At 41.7% G+C, this 16,238-nt stretch overlaps 1 long non-coding RNA gene and 1 other non-coding gene across 3 annotated transcripts; both read left to right on the top strand.

The window, feature by feature from the left end:
* The first annotated feature begins 5 nt into the window (after window positions 1-5).
* On the top strand, window positions 6-13,757 carry LOC103663775. Of its 2 annotated transcripts, XR_568869.2 has the most exons (6): window positions 6-127; window positions 1,508-1,545; window positions 2,832-2,908; window positions 3,718-3,793; window positions 9,991-10,075; window positions 13,549-13,757. It is a non-coding gene; the product is annotated as an uncharacterized LOC103663775 (long non-coding RNA). The 2 variants fall into 2 exon arrangements; XR_568868.2 differs by lacking the exon at window positions 13,549-13,757 and having other exon boundaries at window positions 9,991-10,263.
* Window positions 3,432-3,632, top strand: LOC121100842. Its single transcript, XR_005832630.1, has one exon. It is a non-coding gene; the product is annotated as a small nucleolar RNA SNORA74 (small nucleolar RNA).
* Window positions 13,758-16,238: the final 2,481 nt, after the last annotated feature.

The following is a 16,238-nucleotide window of genomic DNA, read 5'->3' as shown; positions in this document are numbered from 1 at the left end:
GCCCCGCCCACTGAAGGCCCGTTCAGTATCCGCCCCGGGGCGGGGCTCCCCTCGGCTGCGGGCTGTCCTTTCCCCTGCGGCCTCTGCTCCGGCGGGAGTACCACGGCCGAGCTCCAGACACGTGCGGGTGAGTTAAGGGCCAAGTGGGAAGAAGCCTTGGAGGTTTACTAGTTCGGGACGAGAGATAGCTGTAGGGAGGCTTCTTCCGAGGCACGGGACGAAATTGGCGTTCGTTCCATCATGACCCCGGGTTTGGAGGGCATCTTGAAGAGTAGCTGGGAGAGTGTAGCCCTAGAGTCGTCCTCTGTTTTCTACCTTCCCTCTTGTCCCTGGAGAGTCACCTAGATCTGGTCTGAGCGAGCCTCACTTCCCAGGCGCCTGGCGCCAGGGCCAGGGACTGGGGAAGATTTGTGATGAGCACGTGTCCGGGTGGAGCTCGGTGAGGTCGTTCAACCCAAGCCCGTAAAAGGGGCAGGCTGTTTTAAGATTCATTTCTAGATCTGAACAATGAGCCCTCTCTATTTTACTTTTTCTCTCAATTGTTTGGTGTTGCTTAAGAGTGAAATTAGAGCATGGCTGGAAAAATGTATTGTCTTAGATACCCTAATCTTATGTAAGTAAGGTAAATTACAATGGTGAATGGGTAGGAATGTTTATTAACGTTAACGTTCTTGCAAACATTTTGGTTACTGCTTTCAATCAAAAATTGAGGTCGTTGGCAGGAATGGCAGCTTGTTTCCAGTTTCTTTCATATCCATTATCACATCCTGTTTTTCTAAAGTACTGCAGTTATTGTTCTTCAAAAGGTCTCCTAATCCACATCCTCTCCAATCTAGTTTTAACCAGCCTTTCAGATTTTCACTGCCCATTGCTCTCCCAAGGTAGCTTTTCTCCTTCTATTCCCCCTACTCATCATCTCCTTGCCTGGAATGTAGCTCTTGATAACCGCAAGTGTTTATTGACCACATACTCTATACCAGATATCCTTGGTCTTAATATGTATTCTTTTTAGGTCTAACAACCAGATTATGTACAGAGTACTATTGATAACATTCCCATTTTACAAATAAGACTGAGAGGTACAGAGAGGTTAAGTTACTTGTTCACTGTTACTTAGTTGTTAAGTGATAGAGCCAAGCTTCCTTCTACTTGTTGACTAGACCATTAATATGCTGCTGTTGAGGGGCCCCTGGCTGGCTCAGTCACTAGAGCATGCAGCTCTTGATCTGGGGGGGGGGGGGCTTGTAAATACGAGCCCCATGCTGGGTGAGAATTACTTTAAAAAAATGTTTTAAAAAATGCTCCTGTTGAGTTGCTGTGGCACATGGGTAACAAATGACGTGAGAAAATAAAGCTAACCAAGAAATATAACCAAGGAAAAGCTTTTTGTTTTATTGTCTATTTCTATGAATCAAATGAATTATGGGGTTTGTGGGCAGAGGTCTTGAACTTCACATAAGTGTTCACTACTGTTGACTGACTCTAACCTGGAGTGCTTTGATTGCAGAGAGGACAGCCGTGGGCTTTGGACAGAGGCAGCCCCAGGTGAGTGCAACTTCATCACCCTGCCTTCGGCCCCAGCTGTAGGCAGCTGCCTAGGTTGCCATGTACCTAGGCAAGTGTTACACTGCTGGGAGAACAGCAGCCGATAGCTGGTTGGCATTCTGGGCCTGGTTCATGCCAACTCTGTTGTTAACTATACCAGGATGCCAGCATAATTGTTTATTCGTTAAGGTTAAATCTGTAAGGGCATGACTTTGCAGGGAGAAACCTAAAAATCCAGATCTTTTTGAGTGGTTCTCGTTCAACAGGTTTGGCTAGTATGAAGTTACTTGAGTCATATCTTGGAAACAGAACAAAGGTAATCAAGCCATGAGGAATGTAGAAGTAGAGGGAGAAAGTCACCTTTTTATTTTTTGAGTGCCTACCAAGTGCTCCGAAGGAGGTTTGTACAGGGAAAAAAGTCAGTGGGATTTTTGCAATTTGTCACTGAAATCAAACTGCCTGGCCCCACTCCTGCACCATACAAAGCTAGTCATACTAATCCCTTTGTAGGGGGTTTCTAGATGCAGTTACCTATAGGAATGCCTGATTAGGGAAATGTTGATGTGAATTTGCTTTAAAATTGTGGGCATTCTTCTCTAGCTCTTTAATAAAATGTAAAAATGCCAATAGATTGAGAGGCTCGAGGCAGTAGGCCTAGCTACAACCATACTAATTTCTGCTTTAGGCTGACACAATATTTTTGTTGGTTTCTTACTGAGTTTCAGGAGTGAGCAGAGTTGTTGCCCCTTTGGAGCAGTAAATACTGGGTCCCTTTTTATAGTGATTTTATTTTGGATTGCTAATTTTCTGAGAAGAGATGCTTCTCAGTTCTAGTCAAACACTTATCACTCAGGGTGATGCTGGAGATTGTCCAATAGGGCTGACTTAGTTGCTGCTTCTGTGAAAAGAGACATCTAGATTCTAGAGGAGGAACTGGTGAGGATGTTAGGAGGCAGGGGAGTTATTTATAAAAGCTAGCTTTGTTCTATCCATTGGCTTTCCCTAAAAAGGGTTCACTTAGCTAAATGTTGAGTGCTTTGTGTGGATACCTCAGATGTTCATTGTGAATAGCCTTTTACATATGGTGTCTTAGGAGTAGTGATATCTAGAGGATTTGGGGGAATGGTCAGCTTTAATGGTAATTATAGGCAAGAAAAAGACAATGGGAAATAAAATAATTCTGGAGGATATTGAAAATAGGGTAAATCATAAACAGCATTATTTCTGTTTCTACAGAAAAGCAGCTTCAGGAGGGTGTTGAATGGTGAAATATTTTTCTTTTTTAGGATGACTTGAAAGTAGGACATCCTTGGCCCTCCTGAAGAGAGTAGTGGCTGGTGAACGGTCTGTATGACATTCTCAGGTAAATGTCCCTGTTCATTCCAACAGTGACTACCTCCCGTGCGGCAGGCGTGTTTCCTTGTTGGTATCCATCAGGAAGCAATTGGGAGGTAAAATCACCTATATTTGCCCCCCAACAAATTTGGCCTCTGAGCAGTGAAATGCTAAGTGGGATTTTGGTGGTTATGGTCTGAGGGCGTGTAGGATCTCTGAGATTATCTCTATCATTCCATCTGAGGAATGTAAAAGGAGACTGTAAAGTCCAGGATAAAAAGGATGGTGTATCTCGCGTGTTCACTGCTAGATCCCAGTCATGGTGCCTGGCACATAGCAGGAGTTCCCTGAATGTTGAACAAAATGACTGAAGGCATGGGGAAGGAGTTCCTGTTTCCTATTTGTTTAAAGGGCTTGGCAGCAAAGTCTGCCATCAGTGCTTCCAGGCTCCTGGTTTGCAGTCAACACTGAATTCATGAGGATACCTGTATTCATATCTTCTGCTTGGGGTGTCTGCGTATCTGAAACACAAAAAGCTGTTTTGGGAATCACCCAGCAGTTGTCAGCTGTCCAGGCTAGTGTGATGCCTTGGGTGGTGTTACACTGTTGGAAGAGCAAATGCTGCCTTTATTGAGGTCTGGCTCCAAGCACTGTTTTGGTGTTGTGGCTGAGTACTCTTGGGCAGCGTTTTGCACCTCTGAGAGTGGAGTAACTCCTCCTGTGGAGTTGCTCCTAGTCTGGGTGCAAACAGGTTTTTTGTTTTCGGGTTTTTTTTTCTTTGAGGAAAGGACCCTGTCTTATGGATAGCTTGTCATTCCTTTCCTCTTTGAATCCTAGATGCCTTTACCTGAGTGAGAAATCTGCCTCCATCAGGACCTCAGATGTCTGACAGCCCTATGTGACATCAGGATAGGTAATGTGTATAATCCCTTTTGTCCTGTAGGTTCTTATTAACTTGTTTCAGCTCAGATGGGTGGTGTGAAATAATAGAAAAAATATATATTGGCCTCTACTCCCATTCTTGGCACAGAGTTCCCAAAACTCTTAAAATTTCCTAAGTGATAAGAACACTAAGAGCATCTTTTGTTCTAATATTTGGTCTTTGACTCTGGTTCCTGATACTGAGCTCCTAAATCCAGGAATTTCCTGGGTGATTGGAATGTCTTATTCTAATGAGGCTGGTCACCAGAAAGGCCAAGGAATGATTAGCAGCTTGGACGTTTCAGCCCCACCTGCATTCTTCAGAAAGGGGAAAGGCGCCGGAAATGGCGTTAAATCATTCGTACATGGTGAAGCCTCCAGAAAAATCCCAGTAGTGTGGGGTTTAAGAGAACTTATAGGTTGGTGAACACTTAGAAGGGCTGGGAGAGTAGTGCAGCCAGAGAAGGGTGGAAGCTTGGCGACCCTTTCCACATAGCCTTGCCCTGTGCATCTCCCATCTGGATGTTTATCTGTAGCCTTTCTCATATCCTTTTAAAATAAACTGGTAGGGACACCTGGGTGGCTCAGTCCGTTAAGCATCTACCTTTGACTCAGGTCACGATCCCAGGGTCCTGGGATTGATTCCTGCATCGGGCTCCTCGCTCAGCTTCTCCCTCTGCGTGCTGCTCACCCGGCTTGTGCTTTTCCTCTCTCTCTCTGACACATAAATAAAATAAACTGATAAACAGTAAGGAAACCATTTTCCTGAATTCCGAGACTACTCTAGCAAATTAATCAAACTTAAGGGGTGTTTGTGAGAACCTCTGATTTATATCAGAGGCTGGTCAGAAGCACAGGTAACAATCTGGACTTGTGATTGGCATCTGACATGAGGGAGGGGCAGTCTTGTTGGACTGTACCCTTAACCTGTGGGATATGATACTCCAGGTGTATTGAGTGAAACTGGAGGACACCCGCTGGTGACAAAGATTTGCTTGGTGTGGGGAAAAACCCACACACATCTGGTGTCAGAAATGGTGAGAATATGGTAGTAGTGTGAGAGTAAAGGAAAAGTATAAAGTAAAGTTTTCTTGGGGTTCCTGGCTAGCTCAATCCATAGAGCATGCGACTTTTTTTTTTTTTTAAGAGCATGTGGCTCTTGATCTCAGGGTCCTGAGTTCAAGCCCCACGTTGTTTGTAAAGCTTACTTCAAAGGAAAGGAAGAAAATTTTTTTAAAAACTGAGGTTTTCTTTACAGGTAGAAAAACTTAAGAGTTCTAAAAAATTATATAGAGTATGAGAATATTAGCAGATACTTGATCTAAAGTCCAAGGCTTAAACTAAGGCCTCGTTTTCTAGAGCTGTGCTGTACAGTACATGAGACTATTTCAACTGACAAAAATTAACTCTGATTTTCCATCTCAGTATTTAGTGACTACCATATTGGACAGCTTAGAACATTTCCACCGATATGGAAAGTTTTATTATACACTGCTGTTCTAGAGCAGGGGTTGGCAAACTTGGTGTAAAAGGCCAGATAATATTTTAGCCTTGTGCACCACAGAGTCTCTTGTAACTACTCAATTCTGCATTTGCAGTATGAAAGCATCTGTAGACATAGTATGTCAACAAATGAGAATTGATGTGTTCCAATAAAACTTTATTAATCAACACTGAAATTGGAATTTTGTAGTTTTCAGTGTTACAATTAAAAATTTTCCCCCAATTATTCTATGCTTGAGGGCTTTTCAAAACAGATTGGCAGGCTAAAATTGGCCTGTGAGCTAAAGTTTGCCCAACCCTGTTCTAGAAAATGAAATTCAGTCCTTGAGAATTGACAGCTCATTAGTGACAGGTTCAGGGCCAGTACCAACATGTCTCTGAAAAATTCCACGTTATCAGTACCTTTGCCTTACAGCAGGTCTTTACCATTCAGCCTTAAACTGTACCTCTTTTAGAGGACTAAGATGACCTTAGTAAATTCTCCAGACTAGAATAGTCCTCATTTCTTGTGTTTGGAGTTTGTCGTGTGTACTTTTTGCACCGCTTACTTTTGTCATAGTGGTTCTCTTCCATTTTTAATGTATACCCGAAGGAGAGGTTCTAAGAAAGAAGGGCAGTCTTCATTTCCAGCAGAGCCTGATCACGGCTTCAGCCCTGGGTAGTGAAATAGAAATGGTCCCTAAGGAAGGAGGAAAACTTTGTCATGAAGTCAGGGTTCAAAATCTGGGATGGTAAGCTTCTCTGAGCACACAGATTGCCTTCCTGACCACTGTTAAGGCTACCCAGGCGCAGGGAGGATGCCTCTTTGTTGCTACTTGAAGAAGGATGATTCACTGATGTCTACACCTGTATTCAATACCCCAGGAGATTTCAGTGGCTTAATCATGCACAGTAATGTAATGGGATTTCCTAGTTGATAAGTGAAGTTAATTAGTCACCTACTACTCCCTGTTGACTTGATTTTTTTTTTCCTGGTGAGGAAATAAAAGAAGATGAGGTAGAAGATGAAGTAAAATATTTCAAAGTAACTATTTAACCCCAAGCTACCACCTCCTGTTATAGGTAGCAGTTAGACACAGTGACCCTCTTCGTTGTCCCACCCAAGTTTCAAGGCTCAGTCCTATGCCATACTAAGGAAAAACTAAAGCTGGGTGGGTAGGGAGACCAAAGTATTGAGTAGACCATCCCTGGTACCTATCTGTAATTTAATTCCTTTCCTTCAGGGTTGAAACTGCTATCAGTGGACTTTTGCATTAAAATTGTAGATCATGTCTCAAATTGTAATCAGGAAAATAAAACCCCAGAGAAATAAATTGTGCAGGCCCCAAAGGGACACAGAAAGGTGGATCACTGCCTAGGAATTCACACAAAAGAAAACAATCCCGTAAGAGCAACTAATTAAGTACTTAAAAGAGTGACAATGGCTCCTTGAATCTTGTTGCCTAATTAGGGCTTTATGAACAGCTCCAGTTAATGGACCTGTCAATATTCTCTTGGAAAACAATTTCACTGAATTAACAAATCAACTGTAATACTTAGAATGTCTGCTTAGCAATTCTTTCTCTTTATTGCCATTTAGAAACAATAAGCCAGCTTGCTATGTCATATATTTGTCAGTTTAGTATCCTAAGTCCTGGCTCAAAGAAGCCTGTTATTTGGCCCTCCCTGTTCTCCAGTAAAGGCCCTTTGGAGTACGAGAACATCCTGTACTACTCGTTAAGGGTGACTTAACTACTACCTCAGAAAGGCTGATAAATGGACCTTGAAATTTATTTTATTTTAGAATTATTGTAGATTTACAGAAAAGTTCTGAAGATAGTACAAAGTACAAAGAATTCTCACGTACCCTACACCCAGTTTCCTCTGATAACATTTTACATTAGTATAGTTCATTTATCACAATTAGTGGGCTAATATGGATACGTTACTGTTACCTAGGTCCATACTTTAGTCACATTTCCTTAGTTTTTACCTTACGTCCTTTGTCTGTTCCAAGATCCCATTGAGGATATTACATTTAGTTATATCTCTTTGGGTTCCTTTATAAGATTTTTTTTATTTATTATTATTTTCGAGATTTTTTTCTGCAGTAACCTCTATACCCAGTGTGGGGTTCGAACTTACAACCCTGAGATTAAGTGTCACATGCTTTACCAACTGAGCCAGCCAGGCACCCCTCCTTAGATTCCCTTTAGCTAGGACAGCTTCTTAGACTTGCTTGTTTTTGATGACCTTGAATTTGAGTCGGGTATTTTGTAGAAAGTCCCTCAATTAGAATTGAGTTTTTCTCATGATTAAGCTGGGCTTAAGGGATTTTTGAGAGGAAGACCATAGAGGTAGATTTCCATTCTCTTTGTATCAAGATGACTTATTACTGTTGTTGTTAACCTTGATCAGCTGGCTGGGGTTTGTCTTGCCAAATTTCTCCACTGCAGAGTTACTCCCCCGACCCAATTCTGTGTGCTTTGGAATGAAATCACTACGTGCAACACAAACTTAAATAGACAGGAGTTGTGCTCTCTTTGAAGGTGGAGTATCTACAGAGGCTACTTGGAATTCTTAAGAAATAAATTGCTCTCTCATTCAGTTTATTTATACCACTATGAGCCCGTGGGTATTTCTGTTATACTTTGGGAAGTAGTCCAATAATACTTTATTTTGTTCAGTGTTCCAGCTTTGGCCTTTGGGAGCTCTTTGTTTGGCTACTGTATCCCTTCAGTATGCCTCCATCATTGTGGGGTTTTGGTTTTTAAGCGCTTCTCGCTTTATGGCACTATTAAGATGCTCCATACTCATCTTGTATCTTTCCTGAATCAGTGTCAAGCATTCGTCCAGGGCCCCTGGTTCCTTTACTGGTGAATGGCATTAAGGAACAAGATCTGGGCACTAGATATGCTCTTGATACTGAGGTGCTGTTGCTTCTAGGCCCTGTCTGGTGGTAGAACAATAAACTGTGTAACCAGGATCCTTCACTGTCCCCCATATTTTATAAACGTTCCATTTTTAATATTCAACCCCTTTTATTCTATAGTTGTTTCTTCTCTCATCTAGAATAATGGTTGACCTTGTTCTCTTTCATAGGGGATGCTATAGTTGATTCTTTTTACCCTGTGAGCTCACCGTGGAGGATGGAACTTTTTATCAGCAGCTTGTAGAAGGGAGGAGCCAAGCCCGGGCTCCAGTGTAGGAGTGGGTTGGAGGGTGGAGATGCCCTCAAGGCATAAAGCCTCTGTGTAAGAATCTGGGCTTCCCCCAGAGTAGCAACTAGTGGAACTTCCTTTCGTTCTCCTCAGTTGTAATACTCTGGAGGAGAACTCCAGGGGCAGTATGCTGGCCACCCTGCCAGTGAAAGATGTGAGGCGATGAGAAGGAGGGGAAAAGGCAGAACAGAAAAGTTCTGTCCCAGCCTCTACTACCCCTAATCTCATGGCGCTCTGCCCTTTTCTCCGCTAGCCTTCCATTTCTTACCCCTCTATAGTGGGACCCAATCATGATCAGTTCCTCCAAGGACTCCTCATATTTAATTATATCAGATTTCTAACTTCTTGTTTGTGTAATCTCCAGGGCTGAGTTAGAGGAAGAGAATGACCTATTCTAATTACACATCTTAATCAGAAGACTGTCATTTAATTCACCCTTTTCATGGGTTTATAGCCTTTTTAAATAGAACTCTGCTAGACATTGGGGGGTGAGTGATGGATAAGACAGAATCCCTGCTTACTTTAACATGGCCTATCAGGCCTTACACAGTCTAACCCTTACCCCTCTCACCTCCTCATCTTTACCACCTTCATATTCCCTTCTGGCCGCACTGGTTTCTTTCAGTCCTTGATAAGCCTTTTGCTAATAGATCTCTGCACATGCTGTTCCCTTTCTGGTTCCATCTTCCTTCTCCACTTTGTCTCCTTTGATACCTTAGCTCAGACAGCCCTTCTGCAGAGAAGCCACCTCGCCTGAGTGTCTGAATACCCATTGCCATGTGTCTTTGCACCATGGCTCTCCGCAGAGCTAGATAGTCAGATGCATATGCCTGTAAGGGTCCTTTGGAAGGTATTATTCACCAGCTTCTCAAGGTTTACAGCCAAGCACCCTCAAAGTGGCTGACAGCTGACTAAAGATCTTCAGCTGGTACATATTAATATCTGTGTATCAAAATGTATCCAAAATAGAGTAATGCCATTGGCATATGCTGCTTTTCAAGATTACCACAGTAACTGAGGGTATCAGCAGCGCTGGTTTTGTTCTTTAACTGTTTGAAACAAAAAAAAAAAAATCATGAAAACAAAGGTGTCTGATTTCCAAAGCATTTGCTCTTGGACTCTAAAGATGTAACCTAGTGCGCAACTATTTAAAACTAAATTTAACTTCAGAAAGTGTTGAATGAAAATAATGGATTTGCGGAAGATGTGTTGTTCCAATTTGAGACGACCGTTTAAAATATATGTGTGGCCTTTTGTTACTTTTTTTTTGGTAATCTATGTCTTTATAGTTAAAGTTTGTTGAAACAGCTTTGTGTATAAATTATAACTAGAAAATCTCCCTAATTAGCGGTCACTGCGCTGACTAGTAGGTACCAGATTAAAACGTATGTTTTATAATTTATGACTTAAATGGATAATTTTAACATGTTTACTCTGGGGCTGTATAAAAATAAATAACCTTTGAATCTATGGTTTTGTCATTTAGGATATTCCTGTAAATATACTGCAGGACATGTGGCGCTCTACAGCACTGACAACATTTTCTGCCTGTTGATGATGTGCCAGAATTGGTAAACTCATTCTACATATCTTAATCCTCTCCACAGGCCTACAAGGTACTGCCCAAGGTCACGCAGTGGGTCCAGGAACTACGGTGGTGTTCATTAATCTAGCTCCAAAGTTAGTGTTTGATTTGGAACTTTTAAGTATGGTGCCCCCAGGTTTTCCAACTAATTCTAATAAATAATTGCTTGCCTTCTTCAGTCATCAAACTCATTCAGACTAAGGATTAACATCTTTTATGAACTACTGAAGTGCCAGTTTTTTTCTCATTTCTTAAAACGATTCCAAACGCCAAATACCTTCTTTCTGGCTATCAACGTCTTGGCCACTATTGCTGAAGTCTGAGGAGGCTTCCTTTTGCTCTTAGAATAAAAAGGACATATACAGAAAACTCGTTATTAGCCTTGCTTTTAGCACTCATCTATTTCATTCTTCCTGTCATATCACCTATGAATCTCAGGTTTTTTTAAAATGTCCCTCTGGAAGGCATCAGTGGGTAACACATTCCCACACCCAGGCTTGCCCTAAGATAGTATTTGTCACATTTTATTAAAATTACTCAGTGCTAGCCCTACTAAACTATGGGTTCAATGAGGGTCAGAATAAGAATTTTGAGACATGAAAAAAATTCCTCAAAGATTTGCCTTTTTTTTTTTTTTTAAGAGAATGAGGATGCTGGGGGTGGGGGAGGGGGATAGAGAGAATCTTACGCAGCCTCCAGGCCCCTACAGAGTCTGATGCTGGGCTCCATCTCATGACCTGAGTGAAAATCAAGAGTCGGACACTCAACCGACTGATCCAACGAGGTGCTCCAAAGATTTACTTTATTAAAGGATGGGGCAGCGTAGGGTTCCCATTTTAGTTTTACATATATAGTAGTACAACTGCTAAATTAGGGGCATAAAGGCTTTATAGATACATATTATAAACAAACTTACCTAATACAATACAGAAAAGTCATTCTGAGATTATTTCAACAATATATCAAGAACAATCTCCCTACATGCTAAAACAGCATTTGCTAAAATTGCTGAGTGGCAACATTTCGTAACCTGTTAAAAGTGTCTTACTCCAAAAGGCTCTGTGATGTGTAATGAGGATACCTTAGAAATGATCCTATTTAAAAAAAAAAAACAAGCTTTGTTCAAAGTTACTATCAGAGGTAATTAGGGAAAAAAATGGGGAGGGGCGCTTGGGTGGCTCAGTTGTTAGGCATCTGCCTTCAGCTCAGGTCGTGATCTAGAGTCCTGGGATCGAGCCCTAGCCTGCTTCTCTCTCTCCCACTCCCCCTCCCCCTGCTTGTGTTCCCTCTCTTGCTGTCTATCTGTCAAATAAATATATAAAATCTTTAAAAAAAAATTGGGAAAGAAGTAAAAATCACTCAGATGGTAAGTTTACTTGGAAATATGTTTATAGGTATCAATTGAAAGTGGTTCATTGAAGTAACAAGTAATAGGTTTGCAGGCAAATTGGAAGGAAAATAAAGATAGGAATAGTTAAGTAGATGTACAGAAGTTACAGATGAAGAAAACATTAAAATACTGACAGACACAAATGAGGCCTTAATGGTAAATCATACCATGTCCAAGAAATTTCAACATAAAGATCGATCTCCTAAAGAGAACTCTAAGTTTATAAAAATAACAGGATTATTTTTGTAACTACACAAATTGATTGTAACATTTATATGGAAAAATAAGAATAACCATAATATTGTGAAAAATTAGAACCATAAAGGATAACTAGACCTATCAGATGTTAAAACGTTTCAAAAAGAGTACAATGTTGATACCGGCACCTGAGTAGGTTACTCAGTGATTAGGACAGATAAAAGGAAGTCCAGAGATAGACTCTGAATTAAATTTAGAGAGTACAATAAGAAAGCATGGTTTTTCCTTTAATCATGTAGTCTAGTACCTTTGCCTTCTGAGTTAAAAAAACAAAATGAGGAGTACTTAAAAGGAATGAATTATGTGATTAGATTTTTAAAATTCTGTATGGAGGGGCACCTGGCTGGCTCCATCAGTAGAGCATGCAACTCGATTTCAGGCTCCTGAGTTTAAGCCCCACGCTGGGTGTAGAGATTAAAGTATTAAAAAAAAGTAAGTCTTCATTTATGAGTGTATCAGTACATAACAAAGCACCTTAAAACTTAGTGGTTCAAACAGTTATTAAAATTCTTCGGGTTGATAGGGCTCAGCTGGGTGATTGTGTTCTACATGGACTTGGCTGGAGCTCTAGACGTTTGGAGGCTTCATTCAGCTGGAGCTGTAGACTTGAAGTGCTTTGGTTCTTTTGATGTGGCCTTTTCATAGTGGTTGGGGTTCTCACATGGCAACTGGGTTCCAAGTGGATGAAAAAAGATCTTAAAATTTTGTCTCTTATGAAAAAAAAAGTCACTTCTGCATTCTATTGGTCAAAGCCATTTATAGGCCCCTTCCAGATGCAGATGGAGTGGAAATTGATTCCACTCTGAGAAGAGTGGCAAAGAATTTGAGGCCATCTTTAGTAAACCACAACCATATACACATACAAAGTGTTTCTTTATAGAAAATCCTTAGAATACACAAAAAATGATTGGTAAGTGGGTTGCCTTTATATAGGGGAACCCAAGTTGGGGAGAATTTCTGTTCTTTGAATTTTATTATATATTACTTATTCAAAAATTCCTTCTTAAACCCCCTCTTGACTGCCTTCCCCCCATGCCACTGCTAAAAGAGCCATTGGTTAACAGTTCTCTATTTTTTTTTTTTTTAAAGATTTTATTTATTTATTTGACAGAGATAGAGACAGCCAGCGAGAGAGGGAACACAAGCAGGGGGAGTGGGAGAGAAAGAAGCAGGCTCATAGCAGAGGAGCCTGATGTGGGGCTCGATCCCATAACGCCGGGATCACGCCCTGAGCCGAAGGCAGATGCTTAACCGCTGTGCCACCCAGGCGCCCCAACAGTTCTCTATTTTTAAATAGCTTAAAGTATAGGAATGACCTGGTTTCAGGGCATTAAATCTGTTAAAAAATAAGTAGGTGGTGGACTGTCCAGAGATTCTGAGACTACAGCCCTGGTGAAGAAAGTATCATGTAATGCTCAAAAGCTCTGTGTCACTATTCAGCTGCATCACCTGCAAGCTTCTTAATCTCTTACGTAAAACAGGAATAATGGTACTTTGCCCTCAAAATTATGATAATAATTAGAAAGTATTATCATCTGCTTAGTGATTGTATGGTATCAGAATATATGTCCTCAATATGTCTCCTGTGCAAAACTGTAAAAGGTCTTCATTATCAGCTCAAATCCAAACTCTTTCCTGGTGTTAAAAGTCTTATATAACATAGCTGTACCAAGCTTGTCACTTAGACCTTTCAAAGCCTTAGCAGAAATTCTTGCTTTGTAGCCTCATTCTTTACCATCCCTGGTGCACACCTCACCCACTCCCAAGTACCCCATACCAGTATAGAACTCTTGCTTCATCTCTACTTGCAGCCAGGCCCACGTTGAGGCCAGACTGCTTGTCCATTCACCATCAGACTACGATCCTCAAGAGCTGGCAATTGGTCATTGAATCCCTACCCTTGTACTGTGTCCTTCATGAAACAGGCATTTGAAGACTGAAGTGTTGTATCAAGTTTGGTTTCCAATGTGTCTTTTTGCTGATAAGCCACTAAACAGATCCTCAATAAATAATTACTCAGTGATAAAGTTTGACTTTTCTTCTTTGTATGATCACCAGATGGCATTATAGCCTTATACAAAAGCATGGGTAAGTGCATATCTTAGTTCTAAGATGCATTCATGTTTCTTCATGAGGAAAAGAGCCTCTTGTTTCAGAAAAGAGCTGGAAACAACATAAAGGGAACTCTTAGCCAGAATTACTTGGAATCAAAGGCTCAACAAGTAGAGAGCAGATACAGTTTTGAATGAAAGATACAAGATTCACTGTGGAATTAGGATCCCCCAAAATTATATTCCAGAGCTAACTAGTAGGCTTTAAACATCACTTACTCAGAAGAGCCTCAGTTCTTGGTTATACAGTGTATTTAGAGATGTGGGGTTGCAGTTCCACTCTTTACCATGGCTATTTAAAAATTTTCCCTTAGGGGTACCTGGGTGGCTCAGTCAGTTAAGCGTCTGCCTTTGGCTTGGGTCCTGGGATCAAGTCCCACATTGGGCTCCCTCCTACATGGGGAGCCTACTTCTGCCTCTACCTCTCTCTGTCTCATGAACAAATAAATAAAATCTTTGTAAAAAGAATTGTCCCTTACTCAACTCTAGCCCTCAAAGATGACCTCGTCACAAAATCAAAGTCACCTGAATATAATTCCCAAGGCTTCAGCCAAACCTAATGAGAACTCCACACCATACTCTCCATGCCTCCTGTTAAAATAAAGGCATGTCTCCTTTCTCTGGATCCTATTTTAGTGTCCATTACAAATTGTCCCTCCTTTAACTTGTTTATTCTCCAACCAAACTTCTGCTAAAATACCCTTCCTACCAACATTTTAATTGTGCTCAAAACTCCCGTAGTAAGAGGTGGCTAGGTGGTGCAGGCGGTTGAGTGTCGGACTCAGGTCATCATCTGGGGGTCCTGGGATGGAGCCCTGCCTCTGGCTCTGTTACCAGTGCACAGTCCACTTGAGGTTCTCTCTCTCCCTCTGCTCCTCCCGCTCGTGCTGGCTCTAAAATATTTTTTTAAAAACCCACAAAACTCATAGTAAAATGAAAAACTCAACCCTGGTTCTCCAGTCTTCATAGCCATACCTTTTCTGCATTGGGTAGTTTCCATCTTCCTATTGCAACACACCTTCAGTCTGACTTTCTCTCCCACTTTACTGGAAGCAAGTCCATAATGTTAAGGATGATGTCCATGTTGCTAAATCTTCTGTACATGTTTTTAGTCCTATCTTCCCTGTTGATAGCATCTGACCCTGTTGATCGCATCTGACCCTGTTGATCACTTTGACCTCTAACTATTTTGGCTGTTAAGGCAGTACAATTTGTGTGCCTCCCTGCTCTTCCCAAACCTTTTTGCTTTCCCCCTCCTACCTCTGTACTCACATGGTCTCCTTTGCCATTCAGCTCTACCTGATTCGTTTCTCAGGGTCCTAAGGCCTGTCTTCACTGTACTTATCTCCAGCTTAACTTTGAAATCCCATTGCTTCATTTATTTCATTAACTCAAATGTGCCACTAACCCACATCTTTTTTCCCCTGAGCTCAAGACCCATAAATACCACTCCTTACTTTAAAATTGATGCCAAACATCTTGCCTTATGGTCTCTCCTGGTATTCTTCCAGCACCGCTTAATAGCACTGCTAACTCTTGAGTTGTCATTCATCCATGACCCTTCCCTTCCTCATGTTCAATATCTAGTCAAATTAACAAGAGTTGAGCTCTGAACTAGACGATCTCTTCAATTTCCTACTGGTCTCTGGTGTTCTCCATCTCTGCCCTCTCCACTGTCTTCACAGAGGATCCTGACTGATTTTTCAAAGATGTGTATCTGATTCGGCACAGTCAAGATATTAAAAATTTGAGTGCTATTAGTATTTGTATTCACTAATTTACTTCAGGCTTCAGGTGACTGCCTTTAAATTTGAAAACCCAGGGAAATGGCCCTTTCCTCCAGCCTTACTGCACTTTCTCAAAGTCTACCTCATGATTTTCACGTGTGCAATTCGGGAACTCTATCAGTGTCAGCAGAGTTTTACATTCAGTCAAATTCAAAGTGGCGGCGGTGGTCTTTCATTTAATGGGCTGGTTTCTCTGTCTTCCGCCTCCATGACCTCCACGGAAATACTGAAATTAAAAACCAGCCAAAATGGTATGGGTTCCCCCGTCTGGCCCTTGGAACCACTCCTCGGCAAATACTTAGAATAATCGATAGAAATCGGGTCTAAGCTACTGACTCGCACAACTCGCCTCTAACGCATACCCTATTTAAATTTTGCACCATGAAGTTTAAGGGTTGGGAAAAAGGTTTTTTGGGAATGGGACTCGAACTCGCTAACTGTAGCTCTCTATCCATTTCCCGCCACAGGCGGGCTCCAGCATTAGAGAACAACGACAGCGGTCTACGCCGCGGGTGGTGTGCGCGCCCTGAGTAGGGGGAGGGGCCTGGCGCGCGCAGAAACAGGACCCGAGAGGGGGTGGGGTGGGTGTACTCTCTCGCGAGA

This window comes from Ursus maritimus, unplaced genomic scaffold (assembly GCF_017311325.1).
Source record: "Ursus maritimus isolate PB19 unplaced genomic scaffold, ASM1731132v1 scaffold_5, whole genome shotgun sequence".
Classification (NCBI taxonomy): domain Eukaryota; kingdom Metazoa; phylum Chordata; class Mammalia; order Carnivora; family Ursidae; genus Ursus; species Ursus maritimus.
This window is presented reverse-complemented; position numbering and strand designations above follow the sequence as displayed.